The 18,183-nt window shown below is 42.8% G+C and overlaps 1 protein-coding gene across 2 annotated transcripts in view; it reads right to left on the bottom strand.

The window, feature by feature from the left end:
• The window catches only part of FBXO42 (F-box protein 42), a 105,841-nt gene extending 95,850 nt beyond the window's left edge, over positions 1–9,991 (bottom strand). For both annotated transcript variants that reach the window (XM_059135059.1, XM_059135058.1), the window contains exon 1: positions 9,777–9,991. The gene's annotated coding sequence lies outside the window, so the exon portion shown is untranslated. The remainder of the gene's footprint in view (positions 1–9,776) is intronic.
• Between the last annotated feature and the right edge of the window lie 8,192 nt (positions 9,992–18,183).

Here is an 18,183-nt window from a genome sequence, read left to right on the forward strand (position 1 = left end):
TGCCTCTGCCTGTTCTCCCTGCTTGTGCTTGCTCTCTTGCTCTCTCTGACAAATAAATAAAATCTTCAAAAGAAAAAAGACCCCCTTCCTAGGAAGATGAATGTTCAGTTGTACACATGAGCATAATATGCAAGAGAGGCAAGCCAAGATACAATGAAGGTCATACAGAGAGTTCAAAAGATAAGCAGGGGACACAGGCACTTAGAGAAGTTATCATGGGTTCTTGATCAGAGTAGAAACATTCAAATAATATCCCTTAAGACTGATCTGTCAAAACACTGTCACCTCAATCTTAACCATTTCCAAAGATTACTGAGAAGAAAATCTCAAATAACAGCAGCTTCTGTTTATTGAGTGTTTACCATGTGTTAGGCATTTAGTTAAATATTTTACACATATGTCATGAGACAGGAATTGTAATTGCCATTTGAAGATGAGGGAGACTGAGATCACAAAACTAGCAAATGGCAGAGCCCTGGCAATGAGAGCAGCTAAGAACTCTAACACTACCCCAGTCTGCTTTCAGCTCATGAAAGCCTGGTCTACAGTCACAGTCAAGTCAGGCAAATCTAAGGGATCTTGAGTAAGAGAATACAGAACTACATGGCCAGATACAAGTGATGAAAGATTTAAAGAAGAAAAAAAAAAAAAAAAAAAAAGATTCCTGGTTTTATGGTCTATCAGACCAGAATAAAATTATTCTACCTATAGATATGGGAATATTGAGAAAGGAACTTGTTTAGTAAGTTTTTTGCCTTAATAGAAGAGAGAGGTGAGATAATGGACTCAGTTGTGAACACCTGCACGTCTGAGTTAGAGGATATGCTCTATGAAACCCCTGGAGAACCAAGAAGCATAAAAGAAAGATCACATCTAGAGGGATTTAAGACACATCAGGGCAGTGGTGTCAAATGGAGCCATGAACAAGGCCAGTTCTCCAATCAAGGATAGAGAAGCACAGGAGAAAAACTAAAACATGAGCGGCGCCTGGGTGGCTCAGTGGGTTAAGCCTCTGCCTTCGGCTCAGGTCATGATCCCAGGGATCAAGCCCTGTATCCGGCTCTCTGCTTGAAGGAGAGCCTGCTTCCTGCTCTCTCTCTGCCTGCTGCTCTGCCTACTTGTGATTTCTCTCTCTGTCAAATAAACAAATAAAATCTTTTAAAAAATAAAAATAAATTAAAAAATGAAACATGCATTCCTGTGAAAGGACAGGTATGCCACTGGCTATACTATATACAATTTAGGAGATTAAGTTCCCTCTGTCCCAGTTTTATTTTCTTATTCCTTAAGTTTATTCTTATTATTATCTTATTTCTTAAGTTTACTTATCTATTTATTTCTGTAACCTGTACACCCAACGTGAGGCTCAAACTCACATTTGAACCCACTGATTAAGAGCTGCATGACTGAGGGGCGCCTGGGTGGCTCAGTTGATTAAAGCCTCTGCTTCGGCTCAGGTCATGATCCCAGGGTCCTGGGATCGAGCTCTCTGCTCAGCAGGGAGCCTGCTTCCTCCTCTCTCTCTGCCTGCCTCTCTGCCTACTTGTAATCTCGGCCTGTCAAATAAAATAAATAAAATCTTTTAAAAAGGGGGGGGGGGCACCTGGGTGGCTCAGTGGGTTAAAGCCTCTGCTTTCGGCTCAGGTCATGGTCCCAGGGTCCTGGGATCGAGCCCCGCATCCCTGCTGAGCAGAGAGCCTGCTTCCTCCTCTCTCTCTGTCTGCCTCTCTGCCTACTTTTGATCTCTGTCAAATAAATAAAATCTTAAAAAAAAAAAAAAAGAGCTGCATGATTGAGCCACACGATCAGTCCAATTGAGCCAGCCAGGCGCCCCTTGTCCCCAGTTTTAATGTTCCATAAAAACAATATAATAAAGTATAACATTTGGATATTTATATGTGCTACACAATGTGCTAAGAAGTTCACATACAGGGGTGCCAGGGTGGCTCAGTGGGTTGAGCCTCTGCCTTCAGCTCAGGTCATGATCTCAGGGTCCTGGGATCAAGCCCCACATCAGGCTCTCTGCTCAGCAGGGAGCTTGCTTCCCGCACCCCCACACACACACTCTCTCTTGTGATATCTCTCTCTGTCAAATAAATAAATAAATATCTTTTTTTTTTTTAAGATTTCATTTATTTATTTGACAGACAGAGATCATAAGTAGGCAGAGAGACAGGCAGAGAGAGAGGAGGAAGCAGGCTCCCTGCTGAGCAGAGAGCCCGATGTGGGGCTCGATCCCAGGACCCTGGGATCATGACCTGAGCCGAAGGCAGAGGCCTTAATCCACTAAGTCACCCAGGTGCCCCCAAATAAATAAAAACTCTTAAAAAAAAAATTCACATACATTCCCATATTTAATTGTCCCATAACACAGGCATCATTATCCTGATTTTATAGATGAAAAAAACTGAGACTTAGAGAAGCTAAGATCCATACCTCAGGAGAGAACTAGGGTATGAACCTGAGTCTACCGGGGGCTAAAGCCCAGGATCTTAATTACTATGTCAAAATAAATGGTTACCAAGCCATCCCACAGAGCATACAGGTTACCTTTTTTTTAATTGTGATAATATATACATAAAACTTGCCACCTCAACCATTTTTAAGTGTGCACTTTGGTTGTCTTATGTACATTGACACTGTTATAAAACCATCCCCCATCCATCTCCAGAACTTGTAATCATCCCAGACTGAGACTGTAACATTAAACAATAATTCCCCAAGCCCTCCTCTCCCCAGCCCTTGGCAACTACCAGTCCACTTTCTGTCACTATGAACTGGACTTCTCTAGGTACTTCATATAGGTGGAATCATACAGTACTTGTTTTTTTTTGTCAGGCTTACTTCACCTATCATGACTTCAAGATCTGTTACCGTTAAGTTACTTTTAAGTTAAATAAAATGTGAAATTTTAACCCATGGGTCATTACGCATCTCTACAGAGAATTACATTCCCAAATTCCATACAATGTATAAAACACATTTTGGAGGAGAGAACTGCATTTAGTGAGAAAAGAGAGGTGAGTTAAATTTGAGAGACCCACAGGGAAGTAAATCTTTACGTTCAGTAATATGGAAGAGAGAAGCTGGCTTGATCTTGCTTGACTAGAGCAAAGGGCCTACTGGGGAAGATGTCATTAAGTATCAAATCAAAAGTTAAGAAAAACAGTCTTGCACAACACAAGGCAAACACAATACCGTTTGATTCTAAAAGAAGATGCTATTCCTTTTTGGCAAAAGACAGCAAGACTACTAATAAAAAAGCTTTAGGGGAACCTGGCTGGCTCAGTCAGTGGGGCCTGTGACTCCTCATCTCAGGGTTGTGGGTTTGAGCCCCATGCTGGGTGTAGAGATTGCTTAAAAATAAAAATCTTACCCCCAAACAACAACAACTTTTAAAAGAACTATTGAAATAAAAGGATAAATTCCATTTCCCCTTGACTTCTATTTGAAAAGCCAGGAGATGGAAGAGGCAACATTTTAGTAAAACTGTATTGATGAATTCATAATTAACATCAATCTTTCCCTAAACAATGCACCAAGAGGTTCATTCCAGAAAAAAAATTTCTTGCTCTCTATTAGCGACATGAACCAAGCATTTAAAATGAGATTAATGGGGTGCCTGAGTGGCGCAGTACATTAAGCACCCAATTCTTGGTTTGGGTTCAGGTAGTCATCTTATGGTCTTGAGACAGAGCCCCTGCCAGGCTCTGCAGTCAAGGCAGAGTCGGCTTGAGATTCTCTCTCTCTCCCACTCTCCCTCTGCTCCTCCCACCCATGCACACCCTCTCAACTCTCTAAAATAAATAAATCTTAAAAAGTAAATAAATAATTTTAAAAAGAAAATAAATAAAATGAGAATAATAAAGGAAACACAAATTCGGAAATTATGTGTATTAGTGAATTCCTTAAAATAGTTGAAATAAAAGTATTCAAAATGGGGGCACCTGGCTGTCTCAGTCAGTAAAGTATGTGACTCTTGATCTTGGGGTCACGAGTACAAGCCCCACACCGGGCCTACAGCTTAACTTAAAGAAAAAGAAAAATAATATCCTAAATATTAAATATTCTAAAGAAATAGTAACAGCTGAAACTAAAACTTGTTTGTCTTTATTTTTTTTCTTGTTTGCCTTTACAGTAATGAACTGAACTATCCCAAATATATATATTACTAGAAGATAAAATAAGTTACTGTTCAAAGTAGTAAAATTTTCTAAGTGACTACTACTCTATATAATACCTATACATTTATCAGACATATATATAAATAAGTATCAAAGCATTACAAGAGCATTTCCACTTTAGAAACAAAACACTGAACAGTGACACTGGAAAAAATTAAAAACTTGGGGGATGGGGCGCCTGGGTGGCTCAGTCATTAAGCACCTGCCTTCAGCTCAGGTCATGATCTCAGATCCTGGGATCACACCCCACATTGGGCTCCCTGCTCAGCGGGAAACATTCTTCTCCCTCTCCCTCTGCTGCTCCCCCTGCTTGTATTCCCTCTCTTGCTGTCTCTATCAAATAAATAAATAAAATCTTTAAAAAAAAATAAAGATTTTATTTATTTGACAAAGGTCACAACTAGGCAGAGAGGCAGGCAGAGAGAGAGAAGGGGAAGCAGGCTCCCCACCGAGCAGAGAGCCCAATGTGGGGCTCAATCCCAGGGCCCTGGGATCATGACCTGAGCTGAAAGCAGAGGCTTTAACCCACTGACCCACCCAGGCGCCCCAATAAATAAAATCTTAAAAAAAAAAAAAAAAAAACTTGGGGGAAACTCTACAACTTAAAAAATTTAATACAGGGGCACCTGGGTGGCTCAGTTGTTGGGCGTCTGCCTTCGGCTCAGGTCATGATCCCAGGGTCCTGGGATCAAGTCCTGCATCGGGCTCCCAGCTCGGTGGGAAACCTGCTCCTCCCTCTCCCTCACCAGCTCCCCTGCTCGTGTTCCCTCTATCACTGTGTCTCTCTCTGTCAAATGAGTAAATAAAATCTTAAAAAAAAAAAAAAAAAAAAACAGAAAGAATCAAAATTCAAAGCAAATTTGCTTGCCAATACATCCATGAGTAAGGAAGAGCAAAATCAAGCTATAGGAATATCACAAAGTTGTAATTTTACAAGATATTTAAAAGGACACAAAAAACAATTTAATTCTTTTCTTGTTTTGCTTTGTTTTCTTCCAACACTTTTTTTGTTTAAAGTAAGCTAAACAGGGGCGCCTGGGTGGCTCAGTGGGTTAAAGCCTCTGCCTTCAGCTCAGGTCATGATCTCGGGGTCCTGGGATCGAGTCCCGCATCGGGCTCTCTGCTCAGGAGGGAGCCTGCTTCCCTCTCTCTCTCTCTCTCTGCCTGCCTCTCTGTCTACTTGCGATCTCTCTCTGTCAAATAAATAAATAATATCTTTTTAAAAAAATAAAAATAAAATAAAGTAAGCTAAACAGGGGGCGCCTGGGTGGCTCAGTGGATTAAGCCGCTGCCTTCAGCTCAGGTCATGATCCCAGGATCCTGGGATCGAGCCCTGTATCGGGCTCTCTGCTCTGTGGGGAGCCTGCTTCCTCCTCTCTCTCTGCCTGCCTCTCACTGACTTGTGATCTCGGTCTGTCAAATAAATAAATAAAATAAATCTTTAAAGTAAGCTAAACAGGGGGCGCCTGGGTGGCTCAGTGGGTTAAGGCCTCTGCCTTCGGCTCAGGTCATGATCCCAGGGTCCTGGGATCAAGCCCCACATCAGGTTCTCTGCTCTGCAGGGAGCCTGCTTCCTCCTCTCTCTCTGCCTATCAAATAAATAAATAAAATCTTTAAAAAAATAAAAATAAATAAAGTAAACTAAACGGGGAGCACTTGGGTGGCTCAGCCAGTTAACCAACTGGTCATTTTGGCTCAGGTCATGATATCATGGGTTGAGGGATGGAGTCCTGCATCAGGTTCTGCGCTCAGCAAAGAGTCTGACCCAGGATTCTCTCTCTCCCTCTGCCTCTGCCCCTCCCCTCGCATGTGCACGCACTCTCTCGTTCACTCTCTCTCAAATAAATAAATCTTAAAGTAAGCCATATGGCCAACATGGGGCTTGAACCAACAGCCCAGAGATCAAGAGTAGCATGGTCTATAAACTGAGCCAGGCCGCAGCCCCAGGTCACAAAAAACAATTTAGAAAATAAGCTGGGGGCACCTGGGTGGCTCAGTCAGTTAGGCATCCAACTCCTGGTTTTGGCTCATGTCATGATCTTGGAGTCCTGAGATCAAGCCCCATATGGGACTCCGAGTTCAGCATGGAGACTGCTTGAGATCCTCTCTCCCTCTGCCCCGCCCCCCATTCATGATCCCTCTCTCTCAAATAAATCTAGAAAGAAAGGAAGGAAGTGAAGGAAGGAAGGAAAGAAGCAAAGCTGAACTATGAGCACAATACTAGGCAATTTTTTTATTTTTCTGATGTTTATTTACTTAAGTAATCTATACCCCCAACATGGAGCTCCAACTCACAACCCTGAGATCAAGAGTTGCAAGCTCTTCCAACTGAGACACCCGGGTCCCCAAGACTGGGCAACTTTAAAGTTACTTCTCTATGTGTCATATCCTTCTATACATAACAAATTCACAATACAGAAAAATAAACAGACACATTACCTTCATTTTACTATCAACCACCATCTTAAAGCCCTCATTTTTAGTGTTGAGTATTTACATGGTTAATATGTAAACATGAGTATTATCAAATTGTAAATGTTCTATTGATACTGTACCACGTAAAGATTCTACACATCCCAAAACTCATGAAGTTTGCAATACAGACGACAACATGCTAAATTAATTATAAAACTACCACAGCACTAAGATGAGGAACTTGTATTGCGATACAGAAGTTCAATATCAGAGATGCTAAGCAACTTTTACCTACATGAATGAATATAAAATAGTTCAGTATAGTCCTGGTTTAAGTTGTCAGCTTCGCCCAAAAAGGAAAAAGGACCTTCTCGCTTAATTTATTACTGAGAGAAAGGAGACAGTACTACAACTACTTACAGTACACATTCTAAGGGACTGACAACTAAACATTAACTAAACGTGATCAAATTAAAATCATACATTGCTTCTTATACCGGTTTACACAACAAAAAACAAAAACATCATCACTCTAAAGTTGTCACCATTTAGTAATCTGAGATATTTTCACTGCAGCTGCAATGTTTGTGTTTGTTGCCTGGTATATGACTCACTCTCAGGTTCTCCCAAGACTTTGTTAGATTTTTGAGAATGCAGAAATCATAACTGGGGCATACTGTGTGGGAAGTGTCATGACTGTGAATGAATAAAAGGGAGAAAGAAGTCAAGATTAAAAAATATTTTTAAGTTTTTATAAAAAACAAATCACTCACAAAAGGCAGATTTTTCTGCAGAATAGGAAAGGCTATGGAGCCATCCTGGCCCTGAGAAGCCTTCCTTGACTCCCTCAGTTGGATTCTGTGCATTTCTTACTTTTTAAAGTACAACATACTTAACTACTTTCCTTGTCTGGCTCCCCAACCAGGCTATAGGCAACTTGAGACCAAAATGAGACCAAATGCCCAGCGTATATAGAGGGCCCTCGGTAAGGGGTTTTCATAAAACTGATCATTGAATAATCAATCTTACATTTACCTGTTATTTTACAAAGGACTCTCACAGAACATTATCTCTTCTGACCCACGTAACAATCTCCAAGTGGAAAAGGCATTAGTTAACCAAACGGCTTCTGGTTTTATAAAAAGTTGTTAATTCCGTGACTAAAACAACCCTGAAATCACAAAAGATAATCACGTATTTGTTCATCTTTGAGATAACTTCTCCTTGGGACTTCAATATCCTTGTAAAACCCAGAGATTTTAATAGCATTTGTGCCTGCTCTTAATAATAGGTAGGAATCATGAACAGCTCTGAATCTTACAGAAGAGTTTAACTATATAAAGCAGTGTTATATGAAGGCTCTTTTAGCAATCAGACAATAAGGAGCATCCTAAGCTATTTTTCCTGATCCTGTTCTTTTGGAGACTCTGAGAAGGTAAGAAATTTACAAAGGGCGAAATGCTGGAGAGTGAATGATGTCATGGATGTCATGAAGTTGCATCAATACCTGATGATGATTTAGCACAACAATGCAACACATTATGCCAAGAAGCATAGTGTCAAACCATGAGGATGTTTTACTGCATTATTGCATGATTCTTAGCAAACTGAAATTTAAGGTGGCTCTTCAATTTTCTGTGAAGTTACTTGTTCAGGTTTATGGCCTTATGAAAGGCAATAAGAAAATCTACAAATCTCTATGGGAAAGCTTTAAGAGAAGGTCAAAGATTAGCTAATATTAAATCAAGCAGTTGTCACTTTAACAATTAAAAGCTTTCTGAGGTAAACAAAACATCCCTGCGTCAATGTAGATTGAGTAATAGATTTATACTGGGTTTGTCAAAAGCAAACAGTTACAGGATATAAAATGACAACACACAATAGAAAGGACGCCCAATCAGATTTTGCACATGAATATGCTCAAAGTTAGGAATTTGACACAGTCACTAGTCACTGTAAAAGCTGCAGACTGAATTTTAAATGTTCGATTCTAAATGATGGTATTTCTCCTCTAATTTCCTTCTCCCTTTAAACCCATGATGTCATCATTTTAAACACAAGGGAAACAAATTTTAGTTACAAAGATATTCAGTGTGTCCAAGCCAAAGCCATGGCCGAAACATTTTCCCCATAGCACAATTCCAGCTGATCCTATCATTCTTCAAGGAAGAGATCACAAGGCTTCAAGCCAGCTTCCCAACGTGAGAAACTAAATCAAAACCTCCCAATTAGCAGCTGAACAACAAAAACTTATTCTCAGGAAGGAATAACAATGTCCTTGCCAGTAGGTGAGAGCTGGTAAGGTGTCTGAATCTTCACCCAGAGCAATCAGAATCCCACGACAGAAAAGCCCAAAGACTCCGGCAATTAAGGGAAGCTTTTGTTTTCCGAATAAAATTCAGGAGATTGAACAGACAAAAGCAATTAGCTATTCCGAAGCTCAAAAACACAAAGGTTTTCAAACAAACGAAGGCTTCATTAGCACCTAAGTTATACTCTGCAGAGACCATCAAGATCTCAGAATCGGGTTTTCCTCCGTTTACAAATTCGTTCCCACCCTCCACCGTTCCCTTTGCACAAACAATTCTCACAGTCACAACGTGGACTGCTGTCTCAATCAAGGAGACCCGCAGTCCCCCCACTTCGCCGGAGGAACACTCGAAAAGCTAAGCGGCAAGACAGGCTGCTTGTGTTTTATTCTTAAAACCAATTCCAAAATCTCCCCCTCTGCAGCTACAGCTTCACCACCGATGCCGGCCCCTCGCCGCAGCCCCAATTTTGGAAGGCGCTGGGCTCCGGCTCCTCAGCGCAAGGCGGTAAAGATCCGGGGGCCGGGTGAAAGATTAGCTGACACCCTGACAGCCATCCCTGCCCTGGTCATAACACCCTTTCGTAGACGCGGTGAGGGGACGTGAACCGCCCTCCTTGAGGAGAGGGGCCGGGTTCACTCCCATTCCAAAGGCGAGGTGGAAAGGGGCACTCCTCCTCCTCCCTGCCTAACCCAGCGAGGCCGAGGATGACGACAGCAAGGCCCCCAGGCCAGCCGGCACCGACCCCCGCGCAGGATGCGCGGCCTGCGCCGGGCCGGGGACGCCCCCTGCCCGCTGCGGGCCTGGGGCATAAAGGGCAGAAGGCGCCGGCTCCCCGCCGCGGCCCCAGGAGAGGGAGAAGCCTCACCTGGTCCAGTCCGCGCCACGCTCTCGGGTTCGCTCCGCTGGCGACGGCGATGAAGGAGCCGGGGACAGAGCCAGAGCAGAGGTGCTCCGCCTCAAACGGCGCTTGCCGCACTGGGGCTCCTCACAGCTGGCGGGACCCCGAGCCGCCCGGAGCCGCCATCTTCCTCCACTCAAACGCCGCCGCCGCTGCTGCTGCTCTGGCCGGGAGAAGACAGCGCCGAGTGCGCATGCGTCGGGGACCGGCGCGGAGGACGCGCTCGCACAGACGTCAACGGGGCGTGCCCGAGCGAGGCGGCCTAGGGATGGCGCCATGTTGGGAAGGGACGTGGTCCCTGGCAGAGGTTCTCCGGCGGCTGGAACGCCGCCCCGCCGGGGCAGTGAAGCTGGCTGGAGTGGGGGAACGTCGAGCTTCTGCGCCAGCCTTCTTGAATCCCTAGAACCGACCCCAGAGCTGCACCCATCTCCCCTACTGCACTTAGGCCGAGGGGCAACTGGAATTTCCCCAATGGCTTGAGACTGTATAGACCTAGGGCCAGGAATTAAACTCTAACTCATTTGGATCCACGGGGGCTGATGGGCCCGAGGGAGGGCTATGCTGAATGGACGTGCTCTTGGACGTCAACCGAAGAAGGGAAACTGAGTGCCTTGATTGTGCAATGGAAGCCTCCCTTAATGGAGGCACCCACAGTGTGACTTGTTACTAGCTCCTTTTATCAGATGAGGAAAACTGAGATGCAGAGTAGTATCAGTATGTTTTCCCAAGACCTCACACCTGAGGAGCAAGGTCGGGCTGAGGGAGACAGGGCAGAATGTGGATTTAGACATATATGATTCCCAAGCTCCACTATCACCAGGCGGTGAGGTCCAACAAAATACCTCTTCCAAGGGGGCACCCTGGTGTGTAGGTGAGAATCTCCACCGTCTCATGCATTTGGTAAGTGGTCTAAGATAATGCCAGAGATACAGAGCCCAAGGGCTTCAGTCCTAACCATTTGCGCCTGAAACAAGCAATTCTCAGCTGCCAGCCCACCGTTTAGGAATAAAGTGGACCTTCTGGGGTATCTCTTGGGTCATAGGTCTGGGTCAGAACCCAAGTCCCTTTGGGTTGGGAGGACAAGGTACTCTTGAGGAGACGTGGGTCAGCCTCGCTCCAGAAAGTACTGGATAATTCAGTGGTCCTCAAACTTGGATAATTCAGAGACCCCAGGGGAAATACTTGTGAAACCCCAGCATGAGAAACTGATTTAAGAAACTCAAAGTTTTTCAGTTAGGAAATATCATAATGAAGGAGAAACTTGGCAACTGTAACTGGTAAAAGAAATATTAAAAGCCTGTTATTAAAAACCCCAAGCATAAAAATGGCCATAGAGCTTGTGACCAATCCCACCACTCACCAAAATACTCTATAGAGCTCAATGCTAGAAACACTGGACCAGCTATTAATTGCTTCCTTTTAAAAATGCAGGTTCCAGGGCCCACCTTAGCTCCCTCACCCACCCATCCATCCCACCCCCAACCCACCTCAGACTTTTTCTTAAAGTTCCTAGGACTTCTGATGCTCAGGTTGGTTTGGAATTGCTTGCTAGAACAAGTTCAAATATAGAACCATTCCCCCACTCTCCTCCCAAATCTAAGTGAAAGACGGCAGATACTGCTGTTTTGTTCACTGCTCTATCATCTAATTTAGAGACTGGCACACAGTAGAGACTTACTAAGTATGTGTTGAATTCAATATGTTTTGAATTCACTGGAGCACATTGGGAATCTGACAACTAAGAGGGCATATAGTCAACAAATATTTAGTGAGTACCTGTATGTGCCAAACCATGTAATATGTATAGAACATATTTTTTTAAGATTTTATTTATTTATTTGACAGACAGACATCACAAGTAGGCAGAGAAGCAGGCAGAGAGAGAGGAGGAAGTAGGCAACACGCTGAGCAGAGAGCCCAAAGCAGGACTTGATCCCAGGACCCTGGGATCATGACCTGAGTCGAAGGCAGAGGCTTTAACCCACGGAGCCACCCAGGCACCCCGAACATATTTTTAAATAAAATTAACAAAGCCCCATGTCCTTGTAGAGGTTCCCTAGAGTTACTGGGAAAGACAGACAATAAACAAGTAAATAAGCCACTATAAAATTATTAATTGTGATTAGCATGAAAGATTTAATGTTAAAGCAAAATCTTTTTTTTTTAAGATTTTATTTATTTATTTGACAGAGAGATCACAAGTAGGCAGAGAGGCAAGCAGAGAGAGTTGGGGGGGGGCAGGCTCCCTGCTGAGCAGACAGCCCAATGCCAGGATCCCTAAGATTATGACCTGAGCTGAAGGCAGAGGCCCAACCCTCTGAGCCACCCAGGCGCCCCTTAAAGCAAAATCTTTAATAATAATCATAGCTGATGTTTATTGTGTACTCTTATGTGTCAAACTGCTAAGTAGTTGCCATTATTGTGCTTATTTTGCAGATGATGAAACTGAGGAGAGGTGCCTGGCTTGCTCATTTGGTGGAGCATGTGACTCTTGATCTCCTGGTTGTGAGTTTGAGCCTCACGTTAGTGTAGAGATAACTTAAAAATAAAATCTTTTAAAAATTAATTAATTAATTAAGACAAAAGAAACTGAGGCACATGGGGATTAACTAACTCAACCCAGGATCACAGGGAAAGGTTTGAACCCAGGTGGTTTTGCTTCAAAGCCTTTGTTATTGTTAATTTTGTTCATTATTTTTTCCAATTTTCTATTGTGGTAAAATACCCATAAAAAATAAACAACATTTACTATTTTACCCTTTTGAAGTGCAGCATTCATTGCTAATAAGTACATTTATACTGTTGTGCAACCATCACTACCGTCCCTCTCCAGAACTGTTTTTTGACATACATTATATTGGTTTCAGGCATATGATACAATGATTCAACATTTATATACATTTCAAAGTGATCACTGCAGATGTAGCTAACAAGTGTTACCACACAAAGTTGTTACATATTATTAACTATAGTCCCCATGTTGTACATTGTATCACTGCGTCTTATTTATTTTATAACTGGAACTTTGTACTTTTCCTCTCCTCTTTTTTCACCCATTCTCCCACCTTTTCCCTCTGGCAACCACCACATTGTTCTCTGTATTTATCAGTCTGTATTCATTCTATTTTGTTTTTAAATTGTTTTAAGTTTATTTATTTATTGTTTTAAGTCATCTCTTACCCAATGTGGGGCTTGAACTCACAACCCTGAGATCAAGAGTTGCATGCTCTGCTGACGGAGCCAGCCAGGTGCCCCTGTTTTGTTTTTCAGATGCCATATGTAAGTTAAATCATACAGTATTTGCTTTTCTTTGCCTTATTTCATTTAGCATAATACCCTGTAGGTCCATCATGTTGTCACAGATGGCAAGATTTAATTCTTTTTTATGGCTGAGTGATATTCTATTGTATAAATATATCACATCTTCTTCTTCTTCTTTTTTAAGATTTTATTTATTTGTCAGAAAGAGAGAGAAAGCACACAAGCAGGCAGAGAGGCAGGCAGAGGTGGAGAGAGAGACAGGCTCCCTGCAGAGCAAGGAGCCTGATGGGGGACTCGATCCCAGGACCCCAGGATCATGACCTGAGCCGAAGGCAGTGGCTTAACCCACTGAGCCACCCAGGCGTCCCTATATCACATCTTCTTTATCCATTCATCTATCAATGGACACTTAGATTGTTTCCATAGCTTAGCTAATGCAAATAATGAGGCAATGCATATAGAGATGCATATATCTTTTTGAATTAGTGTTTCTTTGGATAAGTATTTCTGTGGATAAATACCCAGAAATAGAATTGCTGGATGTTATGGTAGTTCTATTTTTGATTTTCTGAGGAATGTCCATACTGTTTTCCACAGTGGCTGCACCAATTTAAGGTATTTTTTTGGAAATATTTTATTTATTTATTTGACAGACAGAGATCACAAGTAGGCAGAGAGGCAGGCAGAGAGAGAGAGGGAAGCAGGCTCTCTGCTGAGCAGAGAGCCCAATGCGGGGCTTGATCCCAGGACCCCGAGATCATGACCTGAGCCGAAAGCAGAGGCTTTAACCCACTGAACCACCCAGGCGCCCCAGCCTGCACCAATTTATATCCCCACTAATAGTGCACAAGGGCTCCTTTTTCTCCACCTCCTTGGTAACACTTGTCTTTTCTTGTGCTTTTGATAATAGCCATTTTCACATGTGTGAGGTGATATCTCTTTGTGGTTTTTGTTTTTGTTTTTTTAAAGATTTTTTTTTTTTTTTTTTTTTTTTTTTGACAGACAGAGATCACAAGTAGGCAGAGAGAGAGGAGGAAGCAGGCTCCCTGCAGAGCCGAGAGCCCGATATGGGGCTTGATCCCAAGACCCTGGGATCATGACCTGAGCCAAAGGCAGAGGCTTTAACCCACTGAGCCACCCAGGCACCCCTCTCTTTGAGGTTTTGATTTTCATTTCCCTGCTGATGAGTGATGGTGAGCACCAAACCTAGGCTGTTCAACTCTATGCAATGTTCCTTCTGATACAGAGGAGATAAGATTGACATCAGTTTATATATGATCTGAAATATCATCAGGAAAACTGGATGTTACCTCTAGGTCATAGAGATTTCGGGGCAGGGAAGATATGTGTTGAAAATAGTATTTTAGAGAGGCATCTCGGTGGCTCAGTCAGTTAAGCATCTGCCTTCAGCTCAGGTCATGATCCTAGGGTCCTGGGATGGGGCCCCGAATTGGGCTCCCTGCTAAGCAGGGAGCATCCCCCTCCCTCTCCCTCTGCCTGCCACTCCTCCTGCTTGTGCTCTCTCTCTGTCAAATAAATAAAATTTTAGAAAGAAAAAGAAAATTTTATTTTAGAATAATCTTTCTGCAGTGTGAAGGCTGATTGGGATATGATTGGACACAATAGGACAAGAGATGAGGCAGGGATGAAAGGGGCAGCCATTGCCTCTCTATAAGTAAAAGAAAAGTTAGTTTTCCTCCAGTCTATTCCAATAATCAATTAGTGAAGTACAATTCTTATGTATATACTCATGTATATACATGAATAAAGACTTTATTTACTTATTTGACAGACAGAGATCACAAGTAGGCAGAGAGGCAGGCGGGGGTGGTGGGGAAGAGCAGGCTCCCTGCTGAGCAGAAAGTCTGATGTGGGGCTCCATCCCAGGACCCTGGGATCATGACCTGAGCCAAAGGCAGAGGCTTTAACCCACTGAGCCACCCAGGCACCCCTAGAATAAGTAAGCTATTAACATAGAACAACATTCAAAAGCTACAAAAGGACATATAAAGATCAAGTCCATCATACCGGTCCCCCAGCAACCTCTCTCCTCCATCAATGTGATTACCATGACAAGTTCCTTATATCTTTCCAGAGAGGCATACACAATACACACATACACATATAGGGGCGCCGGCCTGGCTCAGTCAGAAAAGCACGCAACTCTTGATCTCTGCATTGTGAGTTTGAGCCCCACACTAGGGGTAGAAGTTGCTTAAATTAAAAAAACAAAAAACAAAGCAAAAACCCCACATACATATTTAAATAAATAAACCTACAGATAGCAGCAAACTAAACATGTTGTTCTTTACCTGGCTGCTTAAAAAAAAAAAATTATTTAACTATAATTCTCTGAGGTCATTCCGTGTCAGCATACTTAGGACCAACGAAATTTTGTTAACAAATTGCATTTCTGTTCCTTTGTATGAATGTACCATATATCTTTTAAACAAATGCTCTAGAGATGGACATTCAACTCTACTGCTTTGTGACTATAAACAAAGTAGCCAAGAATATCTTTGTCCTTTTGTTATTTGCATATGGGCAAATGTATCTACAGGTAAATTTCCCAGAAATGCAATTGTTGGGTCAAAAGGCATGAACCCTTTAAATATTGGTAAGTTTTCCCCTTTCTTTCTTTCTTTTTTTTTTAAGATTCTATTTATTCATTTGAGAGTGAAAGACAGAACACAAGTGAGGGAGGAGACAGAGGGAAAGAGAGAGAAGCAGCTGGGAGTTGATGTGGGACTCGATCCCAGGATCTGGAGATCACGACCTGAGTTGAATGCAGACGCTTAATCATCTGAGCCACCCAGGCACCCCTAACATTTATTTCTTGACATAACTGCCTACATAGCTCCAGTTCATGCATTAGATGGAAAGTTTGTTCACTGTGGGCTTTGCTCTTTTGGAGGAGGGGAGGGGCAAAGGGAGAGGGAGATAGAAAATCTCAAGCAGGCTCCAGGCTCACCAGGCAGGGCTCACAACCCTGAGACCATGACCCGAGTTGAAATCAAGAGTCAGATGCTTAACTGACTGAGCCACCCAGGCGTGCCTGGGGCTTTGCTCTTAATTCTTTTCACATCTCAATGTTTTACATGGTCTATAAAAGGTGCCTGCAGTTCTGAGTGCAAGTCCCAAACATGCGTGGTATATCATGTTTTAGGATATCTGTTAATATATGTATGTGCCCTACTTCAACTTTTGGGGCTTTCCCCCAGTGGAAGAAAACCACCACCACTTCCTCAATTTTAGAGTTCATTTGGCCCCATTTCTTCATTTTACAGATGAGGAAGGGACTTGCCCAAAGTCACAAAGGGCCCATATGATTAACTAGGGCTGGTCTCCTGGTGGCCCATCGGTTGGAACAAAGGCTATTTCCTTTGCAGCATCCTCCAATGGTCTCCTAGATCTTTATCTTTCTGTTCTCCTAGAAAACTCAGTCCCAGGAATGCCCAGCTAATTGCTTTGTTAAGGCGCATTGCCAAATACAACAAAATTGTAAGGAACTATCTCCCTCTGCTGGTAACATGCTACAATCACAAAGCCTTCAAAAAAAAGTGTCCTCAGCCTTGAAAAACTAATCACACCCCAAGAGTGAGACTTACGGTCCCTAAGACTTAGTCAGGGTAATTCATTTAAGGAAATAGGTTCACAGAAGAATGTATTCAAAATAAATATAGCTCCAGAGAATGAACAAGACAAAATCCTTTTTCTTTGGACAGGCTGTCCATAGTATTAGTTGTATTTTAGAGAATTTGAGCTGCAAATGAACTATCCATGTGGAGATGCCAAGAAGAAGCCTCAGAAACACCCAGGGAGGTCAGGACTGGAATCAACTTTGGGAATTTTAGTGTTCAGTGGGTGGCTCACACCGTGAGCATCAAGGCAAAAATGACGGACTGAGGACACACCCTGAGATGATCCATATTTCAGACACAGGAAGTCATGAAACCAGAGAATTAGTAAGCACATCACTTTAACTTCTAAAGACGTAACATTTAATACATGATTGCAGTTTACAACAATCATTATTAGGATTGCAATTGCAAAAATTCTCAACAGGAAGCTGTTACTTTAGGAAGATGACTGGCATGCTAAAAACATGAAAGGAAACACATTTTAGGTTAGATAATTTGATTACAATGGCTAAATGCAACAGTACCAAATGACAGGGCTTTAATACTGGGAGGCCTATATGAACATCAGTGAGAATAAAAACACATGGTGTTTACTTTTCCCTTGTTTTTGTGTTTTGGGAAAGAATGGATGAGTAGAGAGTTTTAAGTCTTCTTAGGGAGGCAAGACACCTGGTAATGATAAGAGTTAATGTTTGGAAGTCTTACTGCTGGCCAAGCATTGTCCCATGCTTTATATAGTAACTAGTTTAAAATTTTTTTTTTTTTTTTTTAAGATTTTATTTATTTATTTGACAGAGAGAAATCACAAGTAGATGGAGAGGCAGGCAGAGAGAGAGAGAGAGGGAAACAGGCTCCCTGCTGAGCAGAGAGCCCGATGTGGGACTCGATCCCAGGACCCCGAGATCACGACCTGAGCCGAAGGCAGCGGCCCAACCCACTGAGCCACCCAGGCGCCCATATATAGTAACTAGTTTAATTCTGACGATTTAAAAAAAAATTTTATACTCTTCAGGGTGCCTGGGTGGCTCAGTGGGTTGAGGCCTCTGCCTTTGGTTCAGGTCATGATCTCAGGGTCCTGGGATCGAGTCCCGCATCAGGCTCTCTGCTCATCAGGGAACCTGCTTCCTCCTCTCTCTGCCTACCTCTCTGCCTGCTTCCTCCTCTCTCTGCCTACTTTTAAATAAAATTTAAAAAATTAAAAAAATTTTTATACTCTTCAGGGTTTTTTCTTTTTTAAGATTTTATTCATTTATTTGACAGACAGAGATCACAAGTAAGCAGAGAGGCAGGCAGAAAGAGAGGGGGAAGCAGGCTCCCTGCTGAGCAGAGAGCCTGATGTGGGCTCAATCATCAGACCCTGGGATCATGACCTGAGCAGAAGGCAGAGGTTTTAACCCACTGAGCCACAGGTGCCCATAATTCTGACGATTTATAGTAACTAGTTTAATTCTGACGATCTGCCTTTGAAGCGG

The sequence above is a fragment of the Mustela lutreola genome, chromosome 10, assembly GCF_030435805.1.
Source record: "Mustela lutreola isolate mMusLut2 chromosome 10, mMusLut2.pri, whole genome shotgun sequence".
In the NCBI taxonomy this organism is placed as follows: domain Eukaryota; kingdom Metazoa; phylum Chordata; class Mammalia; order Carnivora; family Mustelidae; genus Mustela; species Mustela lutreola.